This window comes from Salmo salar, chromosome ssa25, assembly GCF_905237065.1.
Source record: "Salmo salar chromosome ssa25, Ssal_v3.1, whole genome shotgun sequence".
NCBI lineage: Eukaryota > Metazoa > Chordata > Actinopteri > Salmoniformes > Salmonidae > Salmo > Salmo salar.
The window spans coordinates 40,173,424-40,187,909 of NC_059466.1; the positions used below are offsets into that span (position 1 = coordinate 40,173,424).

Genomic DNA, 14,486 nt, shown 5'->3' on the forward strand with positions numbered 1-14,486 from the left:
AAAAAAGGTGTTAAACAAATCAATATCGATTTTATATTTGAGATTCTTCAAAGTAGCCAACCTTTACCTTGATGACAGCTTTGCACACTCTTGGCATTCTCGCATGTGTGGGAACCATCCGTTCACCTTCTCTGAGTCTCAAAGAATCGGCCGTTGGAACCAAAAATCTCAAACTTGGACTCATCAGACCAAAGGACAGATCTCCACCAGTCTAATGTTCTTTAGTAGTGGTTTCTTTGCAGCAATTCGCCCATGAAGGCCTGATTCATGCAGTCTCCTCTGAACAGTTGATGTTGAGATGGGTCTGTTACTTGAACTCTGTGAAGCATTTATTTGGGCTGCAGTCTGAGATGCCGTTAACTCTAATGAACTTATCCTCTGCAGCAGCAGTAACTCCGGATCAACGGCACTTGAAAAAAAATGCAAAGTTCTTTACATTTTCCGTATTGATTGACCTTCATGTCTTAAAGTAATGATGGACTCTTGTTTTCTTTGCTTATTTGAGCTGTTCTTGCCATAATATGGACTTGGGCTTTTACCAAATAGGGCTATCTTCTGTATACCATTAATCACTGAGCCAACTGATTAGCTCAAACGCATTAAGAAGGAAAGGAATTCCACTTTTAACAAGGCACACCTGTTAACTTCACTAGGGTAGGGGGCAGTATTTTCACGGCCGGATGAAAAATGTACCCAAATTAAACGGCCTACTACTCGGGCCCAGGAACTGGAATACGCATATTATTAGTAGATTTGGATAGAAAACACTCTGAAGTTTCTAAAACTGTTTGAATGATGTCTGTGAGTATAACAGAACTCATATGGCAGGCAAAAAACGGAGAAAAATCTAAGCAGGAAGTGAGAATTCTGGTGCTTGTAGTCCTTTCAAGTCTTGCCAATCGAACACACAGTGACTAAGGATTAATTTTGGCTTCCACTAGATGTCAACAGTCTTTAGAACCTTTTTTGAGGCGTCTACGATGAACAGAGACCCGACTGGAAGGCTGGGAAGTTGGTAACCCAAGGAATGACATAACTTCATTGGTGCGCATTCATGGGAGTGTTGGCTTTGTTCCAAAACCTTTTTCAAGACACAGGAACCGTCCGGTTGAAATATTACTGAATCTTCACGTTCTATATGCCCTAAAGATTGATGTTTTACAACGTTTTACATGTTTGAACGAACGTAAATAAAAAATGTTTTTACTTTTCGTCGTGACATTTCCCTCGCGCGCCCTACATTTGGAGTACCTTACTGAACGCGCAAACAACATGGAGTTATTTGGACATAAATTATGGCTTTTATCGAACAAAACAACATTTGTTGAGTACCTGGGATTCCTGGAAGTGCCTTCTGATGAAGATCATCAAAGGTAAGTGAATATTTCTAATACTATTTATTAATTTAGATGACTCCAACATGGCGGCTATCTGTATCGCCTAGTGTTTTTTTCTGAGCTCAGTACTCAGATTATTGCAAAGTGTGATTTCCCAGTAAAGTTATTTTGAAATCTGGCAATGCGGTTGCATTCAGGAGATGTTAATCTATAATTCTTTGAATGACAGTTTAATATTTTATCAATGTTTTTGAAGAGTATTTTTGTAGATTGTGGTGCTGATTCACCGGCAGTATTGGAGGCAAAATATTTTCTCAACATCACGCGGCAATGTAAAATGCTGTTTTTATATACAAATATGAACTTTATCGAACAAAAAAATGCATGTATTGTATAACAATGTCCTAGGAGTGTCATCTGATGAAGATCGTCAAAGGTTAGTGCTTCATTTAGCTGTGTTTTGTGTATTTGTGATGCATGCTAGTTGCTTAGAAAATGGCTGTGTAGTTATTGTGTCAATGTACTCTCCTAACATAATCTAATGTTTTGCAATGGAAATTTGTAAGTCGCTCTGGATAAGAGCATCTGCTAAATGACTTAAATGTAAATGTAATGCTTTCGCTGTAAAGCCTTTTGGAAATCGGACAACGTGGTTCGATTCAGGAGAAGTGTATCTATAAAATGATGTAAAATAGTCCTACGTTTGAGAACTTTGAATTATGACATTTTGTGGTTTTAAATCTGGCGCTCTGATTTTTCACTGGCTGTTGAATAGGGTGGGACGATTTCCTTCCCTAGAGAGGTTAACTTCTCTAGGGCCAGTGGGACGATTTCGTCCCACCTACGTAACAGCCAGTGGAATCCCGTGGCGCGTTATTCAAATACCTTAGAAATGCTATTACTTCATTTTCTCAAACATATGACTATTTTACACCATTTTAAAGACAAGACTCTCGTTAATCTAACCACACTGTCCGATTTTAAAAAGGCTTTACAACGAAAGCAAAACATTAGATTATGTCAGCAGAGTACCCAGCCAGAAATAATCAGACACCCATTTTTCAAGCTAGCATATAATGTCACAAAACCCAGAAGACAGCTAAATGCAGCACTAACCTCTGATGATCTTCATCAGATGACAACCCTAGGACATTATGTTATACAATACATGCATGTTTTGTTCAATCAAGTTCATATTTATATCAAAAACCAGCTTTTTACATTAGCATGTGACGTTCAGAACTAGCAAACTTCCGGTGAATTTACTAAAAATGTACTAAATTACTCACGATAAACGTTCACAAAAAGCATACCAATTATTTTAAGAATTATAGATACAGAACTTCTCTATGCACTCGATATGTCCGATTTTAAAATAGCTTTTCGGTGAAAGCACATTTTGCAATATTCTAAGTAGATAGCCCGGCATTACAGGGCTAGCTATTTAGACACCCAGAAAGTTTAGCCTTCACCAAACTCCGATTTACTATTAGAAAAGTTTGATTACCTTTGGTGTTCTTCGTCAGAATGCACTCCCAGGACTTCTACTTCAATAACAAATGTTGGTTTGGTCCCAAATAATCCATTGTTATATCCAAATAGCGGCGTTTTGTTCGTGCGTTCAAGACACTATCCGAAAGGGTAAATAAGGGTGACGAGCATGGCGCATTTCGTGACAAATAAATTCTAAATATTCCATTACCGTACTTCGAAGCATGTCAACCGCTGTTTAAAATCAATTTTTATGCAATTTTTCTCGTAATAAAGCGATAATATTCCGACCGGGAAAGCGTGTATACGTACAAAGAGAGAGAAAATAAAAACATCTCGTGCCCTGGTGCACGAGCCTGAGTCTCAGAGTACTCTGACCGGCCACTATCCAAACGTGATAATGTGTTTCAGCCTGGGGCTGCCTCGATATCATTCAGCTTTTTCCCGGGCTCTGAGAGCCTATGGGAGCCGTAGGAAGTGTCACGTTACAGCAAAGATCCTCAGTCTTCAATAAACAGAGACAAGAAGAACAAGATCTTGTCAGAGAGGGCACTTCCTGTAAGGAATCTTCTCAGGTTTTTGCCTGCCATATGAGTTCTGTTATACTCACAGACACCATTCAAACAGTTTTAGAAACTTTAGGGAGTTTTCTATGCAAAGCCAATAATTATATGCATATTCTGGTTACTGGGCAGGAGTAGTAACCAGATTAAATCGGGTACGTTTTTTATCCGGCCGTGTCAATACTGCCCCCTACCCCCAACAGGTTAATTGAAATGCATTCCAGGTGACTACCTAATGAAGCTGGAAGCTCAGAGAATGCCAAGATTGTGCAAAGCTGTCATCAAGGCAAAGGGTGGATATTTGAAGAATCTCAAATATATTTTGATTTGTTTTAACACTTTCTTGGTTACTACATGATTCCATATGTGTTATTTCATAATTTTGATGTATTCACTATTCTACAATGTAGAAAATAGTAAAAATAAAATAAAACCCCTTGAATAAGTAGGTGTTCTAAAACTTTTGACCGGTAGTGTATATATACTGCTCAAAAAAATAAAGGGAACACTTAAACAACACATCCTAGATCTGAATGAAAGAAATAATCTTATTAAATACTTTTTTCTTTACATAGTTGAATGTGCTGACAACAAAATCACACAAAAAAAATCAATGGAAATCCAATTTATCAACCCATGGAGGTCTGGATTTGGAGTCACACTCAAAATTAAAGTGGAAAACCACACTACAGGCTGATCCAACTTTGATGTAATGTTCTTAAAACAAGTCAAAATGAGGCTCAGTAGTGTGTGTGGCCTCCATGTGCCTGTATGACCTCCCTACAACGCCTGGGCATGCTCCTGATGAGGTGGCGGATGGTCTCCTGAGGGATCTCCTCCCAGGCCTGGACTAAAGCATCCGCCAACTCCTGGACAGTCTGTGGTGCAACGTGGCGTTGGTGGATGGAGCGAGACATAATGTCCCAGATGTGCTCAATTGGATTCAGGTCTGGGGAACAGGCGGGCCAGTCCATAGCATCAATGCCTTCCTCTTGCAGGAACTGCTGACACACTCCAGCCACATGAGGTCTAGCATTGTCTTGCATGAGGAGGAACCCAGTGCCAACCGCACCAGCATATGGTCTCACAAGGGGTCTGAGGATCTCTTCTCGGTACCTAATGGCAGTCAGGCTACCTCTGGCGAGCACATGGAGGGCTGTGTGGCCCCCCAAAGAAATGCCACCCCACACCATGACTGACCCACCGCCAAATCGGTCATGCTGGAGGATGTTGCAGGCAGCAGAACGTTGTCCACGGTATCTCCAGACTCTGTCACATCTGTCACGTGCTCAGTGTGAACCTGCTTTCATCTGTGAAGAGCACAGGGTGCCAGTGGCGAATTTGCCGATCTTGGTGTTCTCTGGCAAATGCCAAACGTCCTGCACGGTGTTGGGCTGTAAGCACAATCCCCACCTGTGGACGCCGGGCCCTCATTCCACCCTCATGGAGTCTGTTTCAGACCGTTTGAGCAGACACATGCACATTTGTGGCATGCTGGAGGTCATTTTGCAGGGCTCTGGCAGTGCTCCTCCTGTTCCTCCTTGCACAAAGGCGGAGGTAGCGGTCCTGCTGCTGCGTTGTTGCCCTCCTACAACCTCCTCCACGTCTCCTGATGTACTGGCCTGTCTCCTGGTAGCGCCTCCATGCTCTGGACACTACGCTGACAGACACAGCAAACCTTCTTGCCACAGCTCGCATTGATGTGCCATCCTAGATGAGCTGCACTACCTGAGCCACTTGTGTGGGTTGTAGACTCCGTCTCATGCTACCACTCGAGTGAAAGCACCGCCAGCATTCAGAAGTGACCAAAACATCAGTCAGGAAGCATAGGAACTGAGAAGTGGTCTGTGGTCCCCACCAGCAGAACCACTCCTTTATTGGGGGTGTCTTGCTAATTGCCTATAATTTCCACCTGTTGTCTATTCCATTTGCACAACAGCATGTGAAATGTATTGTCAATCAGTGTTGCTTCCTAAGTGGACAGTTTGTTTTCACAGAAGTGTGATTGACTTGGAGTTACATTGTGTTGTTTAAGTGTTCCCTTTATTTTTTTGAGCAGTGTGTATATATATATATATATATTTGCTACTGATCGACTAAAATACATTTTGGTCAACCAACAGCTTAACGACCAAACAATCCACCAGTGGACTAATTCGGGTCAGCCCTACAATCCATACATTGAATTATGTAATTATGAAGTTGTCTAGTATAAAAGCTCTGTTGCACTGTTTCACTTAACTATAGTGAAATGGAACATACATTCAGTCTGGATACCAGGCAAATCATGAACCAGCAGGTAAACTCTTTGCTTGACATCATGGGAAAATGAAAAGAAATGTGATCCGGTCACAAATTGCAGACTTGTTTACGTGCTGCTGTGCATTTTGTTGCCGATCTTACTTTGCTACCTGACTACTTCACATTTTTTACTTTTTCATTACCGTATATTTTTAGTTTTTCCCTCACTCAACTTTTTTCATTCAACTTTTTCACCCCGGAGGTTTTATCTGGACATGGTTCGTCAGGACTTCCGACAGCCGAAGCTAAGTAACATAATGCCTTCTAATGGCAGTCGCTGTACTTATAATATACAGGAGAACGATCGCCTTACGGCAAGGATAGCTGTGCTGCAAGCCCAGCTTCAGACGCAATCGTTAGGCAAGGGTAATTTCAGTGTAGGAAAGGATGAAACAGCGTCTGTGCCACCAGTAAGTACAGATAGTAATGTTAGTATAAATCCCCTCGCACGGTCCCCGCAGCCGGACAACTTTCTCATGGCTTCTGGAGGGAAACGCTGTAGGAATGCTCAACCGGTGTCGCTTATTCAGCCGACAGAAACTTTCAACCAGTTCTCCCCATTAGGCGAGTCGGAGTCGGAGGCCGAAAGTTCTCTGGTCTCTGCTCCTCCCGTTATGGGGTCTGAGACGCCGAAGCCTCCCACCATTAGCTCTGACAAATTGAAAACCCTAGTCATTGGCGACTCCATTACCCGCAATATTAGACTTAAAATGAATCATCCAGCGATCATACACTGTTTACCAGGGGGCAGGGCTACCGACGTTAAGGCTAATCTAAAGACGGTGCTGGCTAAAGCTAAAACTGGCGAGTGTAGAGAGTATAGAGATATTGTTATCCACGTCGGCACCAACGATGTTAGGATGAAACAGTCAGAGGTCACCAAGCGCAACATAGCTTCAGCGTGTAAATCAGCTAGAAAGATGTGTCGGCATCGAGTAATTGTCTCTGGCCCCCTCCCAGTTAGGGGGAGTGATGAGCTCTACAGCAGAGTCTCACAACTCAATCGCTGGTTGAAAACTGTTTTCTGCCCCTCCCAAAAGATAGAATTTGTAGATAATTGGCCCTCTTTCTGGGACTCACCCACAAACAGGACCAAGCCTGGCCTGTTGAGGAGTGACGGACTCCATCCTAGCTGGAGGGGTGCTCTCATCTTATCTACGAACATAGATAAGATGAGAGCTAACTCCTCTAGCTCCACAATGAAATAGGGTGCAGGCCAGGCAGCAGGCTGTTAGCCAGCCTGCCAGCTTAGTGGAGTCTGCCACTAGCACAGTCAGTGTAGTCAGCTCAGCTATCCCCATTGAGACCGTGTCTGTGCCTCGATCTAGGTTGGGCAAAATTAAAGATGGCGGTGTTCGCTTTAGCAATCTCACTTGTATAAAGATCTCCTCCATTCCTGTCATTACTGAAAGAGATTGTGATACCTCACATCTCAAAATAGGACTACTTAATGTTAGATCCCTCACTTCAAAGGCAGTTATAGTCAATGAACTAATCACTGATCATAATCTTGATGTGATTGGCCTGACTGAAACATGGCTTAAGCCTGATGAATTTACTGTGTTAAATGAGGCCTCACCCCCTGGTTACACTAGTGACCATATCCCCCGCGCATCCCGCAAAGGCGGAGGTGTTGCTAACATTTATGATAGCAAATTTAAATTTACCCCCAAAAAAACAACAACAACGTTTTTATAGCTACTGTTTACAGGCCTCCTGGGCCATATGCAGCGTTCCTTACTGAGTTCCCTGAATTCCTATCGGACCTTGTAGTTATCGCAGATAATATTCAAATTTTTGGTGACTTTAATATTCACATGGAAAAGTCCACAGACCCACTCCAAAAGGCTTTCGGAGCCATCATCGACTCAGTGGGTTTTGTCCAACATGTCTCTGGACCTACTCACTGCCACAGTCATACTCTGGACCTAGTTTTGTCCCATGGAATAAATGTTGTGGATCTTAATGTTTTTCCTCATAATCCTGGACTATCGGACCACCATTTTATTACGTTCGCAATCGCAACAAATAATCTGCTCAGATCCCAACCAAGAAGCATTAAAAGTCGTGCTATAAATTCTCAGACAACCCAAAGATTCGTTGATGCCCTTCCAGACTCCCTCTGCCTACCCAAGGACGTCAGAGAACAAAAATCAGTTAACCACCTAACCGAGGAACTCAATTTAACCTTGCGCAATACCCTAGATGCAGTTGCACCCCTAAAAACATTTGTCATAAGAAACTAGCTCCCTGGTATACAGAAAATACACGAGCTCTGAAGCAAGCTTCCAGAAAATTGGAATGGAAATGGCGCCACACCAAACTGTAAGTCTTCCGACTAGCTTGGAAAGACAGTACCGTGCAGTATCGAAGAGCCCTCACTGCTGCTCGATCATCCTATTTTTCCAACTTAATTGAGGAAAATAAGAACAATCCGAAATTTCTTTTTGATACTGTCGCAAAGTTAACTTAAAAAGCAGCATTCCCCAGGAGAGGATGGCTCTCACTTCAGCAGTGATGAATTCATGAACTTCTTTGAGAAAAAGATCATGATCATTAGAAAGCAAATTACAGACTCCTCTTTAAATCTGCGTATTCCTCCAAAGCTCCGTTGTCCTGAGTCTGCACAACCCTGCCAGGACCTAGGATCAAGGGAGACACTAAAGTGTTTTAGTATTATATCTCTTGACACAATGATGAAAATAATCATGGCCTCTAAACCTTCAAGCTGCATACTGGACCCTATTCCAACTAAACTACTGAAAGAGCTGCTTTCTGTGCTTGGCCCTCCTATGTTGAACATAATAAACGGCTCTCTATCCACCGGATGTGTACCAAACTCACTAAAAGTGGCAGTAATAAAGCCTCTCTTGAAAAAGCCAAATCTTGACCCAGAAATTATAAAAAAAACTATCGGCCTATATTGAATCTTCCATTCCTCTCAAACATTTTTGAAAAAGCGGTTGCGCAGCAACTCACTGCCTTCCTGAAGACAAACAATGTACACGAAACGCTTCAGTCTGGTTTTAGACCCCAACATAGCACTGAGACTGCACTTGTGAAGGTGGTAAATTACCTTTTAATGACGTCAGACAGAGGTTCTGCGTCTGTCCTCGTGCTCCTAGATCTTAGTGCTGCTTTTGATACCATCGATCACAACATTCTTTTGGAGAGATTGGAAACCCAAATTGGTCTACATGGACAAGTTCTGGCCTGGTTTAGGTCTTATCTGTCGGAAAGATATCAGTTTGTCTCAGTGAATGGTTTGTCCTCTGACAAATCAACTGTACATTTTGGTGTTCCTCAAGGTTCCGTTTTAGCACCACTATTGTTTTCACTATATATTTTACGTCTTGGGGATGTCATTCGAAAACATAATGTTAAATTTCACTGCTATGCGGATGACACACAGCTGTACATTTCAATGAAACATGGTGAAGCCCCAAAATTGCCCTCGCTAGAAGCCTGTGTCTCAGACATAAGGAAGTGGATGGCTGCAAACTTTCTACTCTTAAACTCGGACAAAACAGAGATGCTTGTTCTAGGTCCCAAGAAACAAAGAGATCTTCTGTTGAATCTGACAATTAATCTGGATGGTTGTACAGTCCTCTCAAATAAAACTGTGAAGGACCTCGGCGTTACTCTGGAGCCTGGTCTCTCTTTTGAAGAACATATCAAGACTGTTTCAAGGACAGCTTTTTTCCATCTACGTAACATTGCAAAAATCAGAAACTTTGTCCAAAAATGATGCAGAAAAATTAATCCATGCCTTTGTTACTTCTAGGTTGGACTACTGCAATGCTCTACTTTCCGGCTACCCGGATAAAGCACTAAATAAACTTCAGTTACTGCTAAATACGCCTGCTAGGATCCTGACTAGAACCAAAAAATTTGATCATATTACTCCAGTGCTAGCCTCCCTACACTGGCTTCCTGTTAAGGCAAGGGCTGATTTCAAGGTTTTACTGCTAACCTACAAAGCATTACATGGGCTTGCTTCTACCTATCTGCCTGATTTGGTCCTGCCGTACATACCTACACGTACGCTACGGTCACAAGTCGCGGGCCTCCTAATTGTTCCTAGAATTTCTAAGCAAACAGCTGGAGGCAGGGCTTTCTCCTATAGAGCTCCATTTTTATGGAATAGTCTGCCTACCCATGTGAGAGACGCAGACTCAGTCTCAACCTTTAAGTCTTTACTGAAGACATATCTCTTCAGTAGGTCCTATGATTAAGTGTAGTCTGGCCCAGGGGTGTGAAGGTGAACGGAAAGGCTGGAGCAACGAACTGCCCTTGCTGTCTCTGCCTGGCTGGTTTCCCCTCTTTCCACTGGGATTCTCTGCCTCTATCCCTATTACGGGGGCTGAGTCACTGGCTTACTGGTGTTCTTCCATGCCGTCCCTGGGAGGGGTGCATCACTTGAGTGGGTTGAGTCACTGACGTGGTCTTCCTGTCTGGGTTGGCGCCCCCCCTTGGGCTGTGCCGTGGCGGAGATCTTTGTGGGCTATACTCGGCCTTGTCCCGGGATGGTATGTTGGTGGTTGGAGATATCCCTCCAGTGGTGTGGAGGCTGTGCTTTGGCAAAGTGGGTGGGGTTATATCCTACCTGTTTGGCCCTGTCCGGGGCTTTCATCGGATGGGGCCACAGTGTCTCCTGACCCCTCCTGTCTCAGCCTCCAGTATTTATGCTGCAGTAGTTTATGTGTCGGGGGGCTAGATTCAGTCTGTCACATCTGGAGTATTTCTCTTGTCTTTTCCGGTGTCCTGTGTGAATTTAAATATGCTCTCTCTAATTCTTTCTTTCTTTCTTTCTTTCTTTCTTTCTTTCGGAGGACCTGAGCCCTAGGTCCATGCCTCAGGACTACCTGGCTTGATGACTCCTTGCTGTCCCCAGTTCACCTGGCCGTGCTGCTGCTCCAGTTCCAACTGTTCTGCCTGCAGCTATGGAACCCTGACCTGCTCACCAGACGTGCTACCTGTCCCAGACCTGTTGTCCCAGACCTGCTGGAACCCTGACCTATTCACCGGACGTGCTACCTGTCCCAGACCTGCTGTTTTCAACTCTCTAGAGACAGCAGGAGCGGTAGAGATACTCTCAAACATCGGCTATGAAAAAGCCAACTGACACTTACTCTTGTGTTACTGACTTGTTGCACCCTCGACAACTACTATGATTATTATTATTTGACAATGCTGGTCATTTATGAACATTTGAACATCTAGGCCATGTGCTGTTATAATCTCCACCCGGCACAGCCAGAAGAGGACTGGCCACCCCTCATAGCCTGGTTCCTCTCTAGGTTTCTTCCTAGGTTTTGGCCTTTCTAGGGAGTTTTTCCTAACCACCGTGCTTCTATACATGCATTGCTTGCTGTTTGGGGTTTTAGGCTGGGTTTCTGTACAGCACTTTGTGATTTCAGCTGATGTAAGAAGGGCTATATAAATACATTTGATTTGATTTGATTTAAACAGGACACAGTGTTTACATTGACATGTCCCAAACACACCTACAACACAGAGACTAGAGTCTGGATACCCCCAAATCCATCCCCGTTTTCACACTCCTTAGTTGGTCATTTTCTCTAAATCTAAATGCAAAGATTCCAGACAAAGTTTTAAGTAGCCGAAACTGTCATTGTCACTTTCACAAGATTTGTAGTAATCTTAATTATCTTATTTTAATTATCATCAAAACCAACGTAATAGCGTCTTTGATTTGACGGCCTGCACATGTGAGTTCGGCGCCACACGACCGTTGGACCCAATGAGGTGTTTCTGTGCATGAGCTTAGCTAGGTAACGTCGCCATCACGTCGCCAACAAGTGTGATCTGGGAATTCTGTTGGAGAAGCACTTTCTGCCTATCTTCATACTGTACTGTCTTTGATGCTATTCTGCTGATGCAGTGAGGTCCTTAGAGGGGCTTTTCCTCTCCGTCTACCTCAGTTCCTGTTTAGCTTTGAGACGGAGAGAAATGTGACAGGTCAAACTCAGGGAACGGATACATTTGTCCAACCTCTCGAGGGAGACGGAGCAAAGGTTACACCAACTCACTCTGTGGGTGACCGTTCCACGACCTCTCTTGCTAGTGTGTGTTGTTTCTATAGACACAAAACGGAGAAGGCCACCAAATTAACAAAGTGCAGATGAAGTGTTATTGGCCAAGGATAGAAGTGACGTCATATCAACACTCTGTTCATACAACCCAGAGACATTGCATGATACAGGCCATAGAATCATCAGCTGCCATGGTAACATGGAACAATAGAAACATGAAGCTCTTAGAAAATGATAAAAGGATCTCCATGTATGAGTCCTGGTTGGTTCATGCAACCAAAATGAGCAAAAAGAGAAGATGGATAATGATGTTTTTTGCTTCTCATTGCTGTAGCAACAGCCTTCTCCTCCACCTCTTCCTTCTGTCCTGCTCACCTCACTCCCTTCTGCCATATCTGCCCTACCCGTTCCCCCCTCAAATCTCTCCCTCCCAACTAATATCTCCTCCCTTTCTCAGTTCTACAGGTGTTTCCTGATCCTGTTCCAGTGTGAACGGCGCGCCACGGAGAACGGCCTCTCCTCCATGCCCTCCAAGACCACCGTCATCCAGCTCAACCGGCGTGTCTACAGCAACACGGTGGCGTGCACCGCCCAGATCTCCACCGGTATCCACAACCATGGCTGCAGCACCCCGGCCACTGAGCGCAACAACCCTCCCGAGGTCACTTCCTGAGCAGGCACGCCGGGAAGACCAACGGGGAAGAGTGAATGATCGTTGGATGATGATGATACAGTAGCTAGCTAGCTGAGCGGTGCACTGTGTGAACCAATAGGCCATCACAACGTGAGCGCTCCAAGCCCCATGCATAAAACCCCTCGGGGGTCTCTCCAGCCACTTCCATTTGTTTACTGAACGCTGTGTTTACCTGTGCATGTGTGTGTATGTGCGAGAGAAATTGTCCATGTGTGTCTAAGAGAAAGTAAGTTTATGTGAGTGTATGGGGGATGGGGCAGAGGCTGTAATATAGTGAGCATGTGTCCTGCATGCATAAGAGGAAGTGTGTGTATCTCTGTGTATGTGTGTGTGTATGAATTCTGTGTGTGTGTGTGTGTGTGTGTGTGTGTGTGTGTCTGTGTGTGTGTGTGTGTGTGTGTCTGTGTGTGTGTGTGTGTGTGTGTGTGTGTGTGTGTGTGTGTGTGTGTGTGTGTTCAATTCTGTGTAAATAAATTCTGTGTATGTGTGTGTATGAATTATGTGTATGTGTGTGTGTATGAATTATCTGTGTGTGTGTGTTTATAAATTATGTGTGTGTCTGTGAATTTTGTGTCTGTGTGTGTCTATGAATTCTGTGTATGTGTGTGTATGAATTATGTGTGTGTGTGAATACTGTGTGTGTGTGTGTATGAATTCTGTGCATGTGTGTGAATTGTGTGTGTGTATGAATTGTATGTGTGAGAATTATGTGTGTGAATTTTGTGTGTGTGTATGAATTATCTGTGTGTGTGTGTGTGTGTGTGTGTGTGTGTGTGTGTGTGTATGAATTATGTGCATGTGTGTGTGTATGTATGAATTCTGTGTGTGTGTGCATGAATTATATGTACTGCATGTGTGTGAGTATGAATTGTGTGTGTGTATGAATTATCTGTGTGTGTGTATGAATTATGTGTGTGTGTACCATTTGATGTCACTCTGCTCTATTGACAGTCTGCTTGTCTTGGTGTAAATACCATCGCTCAACACACTGGCAAACCACAAAACACACAGCACTGCCCAAGTGAAAAGGTGTATCTCTGTCACATTCCCCCCCCCACACACACACACACACACTCCGACCCCACGCCTCGAACAAACACACACAGACACACTCCACACACACACAGCCAGTGCGTATCCTACTCCCAGCCTCCGTGCTGTCCGAGCTGTGAAGACTGATGAGAGAGTTTGAGGCTGCGTCTCAAATTGCACCCTATTCCCCAAAGTAGTGCACTACATAAGGCTCTGGAAAGAAGTAAGGGGAATAAGATGCAGCCACTGACTAAAGTGCAATAAGCTATGGGATATATTAGGTATATTATATTGGGATATCCAGTAAAGAGATGATAAAGGCTACAAAGACTGAAAGTTTATCAAGAGAACAAAGACTACTTTCTACAGGAGATAGATCAGTTCAGCCCAGGAGGATACTGGTGACTGCTACACTGGTGGCTGTGGGTGATCTGGCAGCTGCGGGAGATCTGGTGGGTGATCTGGTGACTATGGGTGATCTGGTGACTGTGGGTGATCTGGTGACTGTGGGTGATCTTGAACTTTTCTATTGAGGAACTACATGGATCTCAAATACAGGGAATGGGACTTTGCCAGACCTGCCAGCATTTTCATTGGGGAGAATTGGCTTTCAAATCATGAATTCATGTGTGACGTTTGGGGTGCCCCCATCCTCCACGTCTTGTGCCACCCCCCCCACCCCCCTTCATCCAAACCTGTACAAAGAAAGTGCTGAATTCAGTCTCTCTGTGTTTCTTGTGTGATTTGTTGTTTCACTGGTCTACTGAGCAATCCAAACTGACCTAATTACCTAAACAATATGTAATATAACACAGCAATACACCACCACATCACTGGGGACAATAAAATCTTTGAGACATCGTTCTCCCCAAATGGGACTAAACGACTACCGTATACCTAAACAACACCCCAAATCCCACTGCAACACAAAATATACCCCTGTAACAGTTATGCATGCATAACCTATTCAGAAATAACTCGTCTTAAGAGGTCGGGAGAAGGGGAGTGTGAG

The 14,486-nt window shown here is 43.8% G+C and overlaps 1 protein-coding gene across 1 annotated transcript in view; it reads right to left on the reverse strand.

The window, feature by feature from the left end:
- Window positions 1-14,486, reverse strand: part of LOC106586768 (beta-galactoside alpha-2,6-sialyltransferase 2) — a 113,366-nt gene that overhangs the window by 9,230 nt on the left and 89,650 nt on the right. The window lies entirely within an intron of this gene.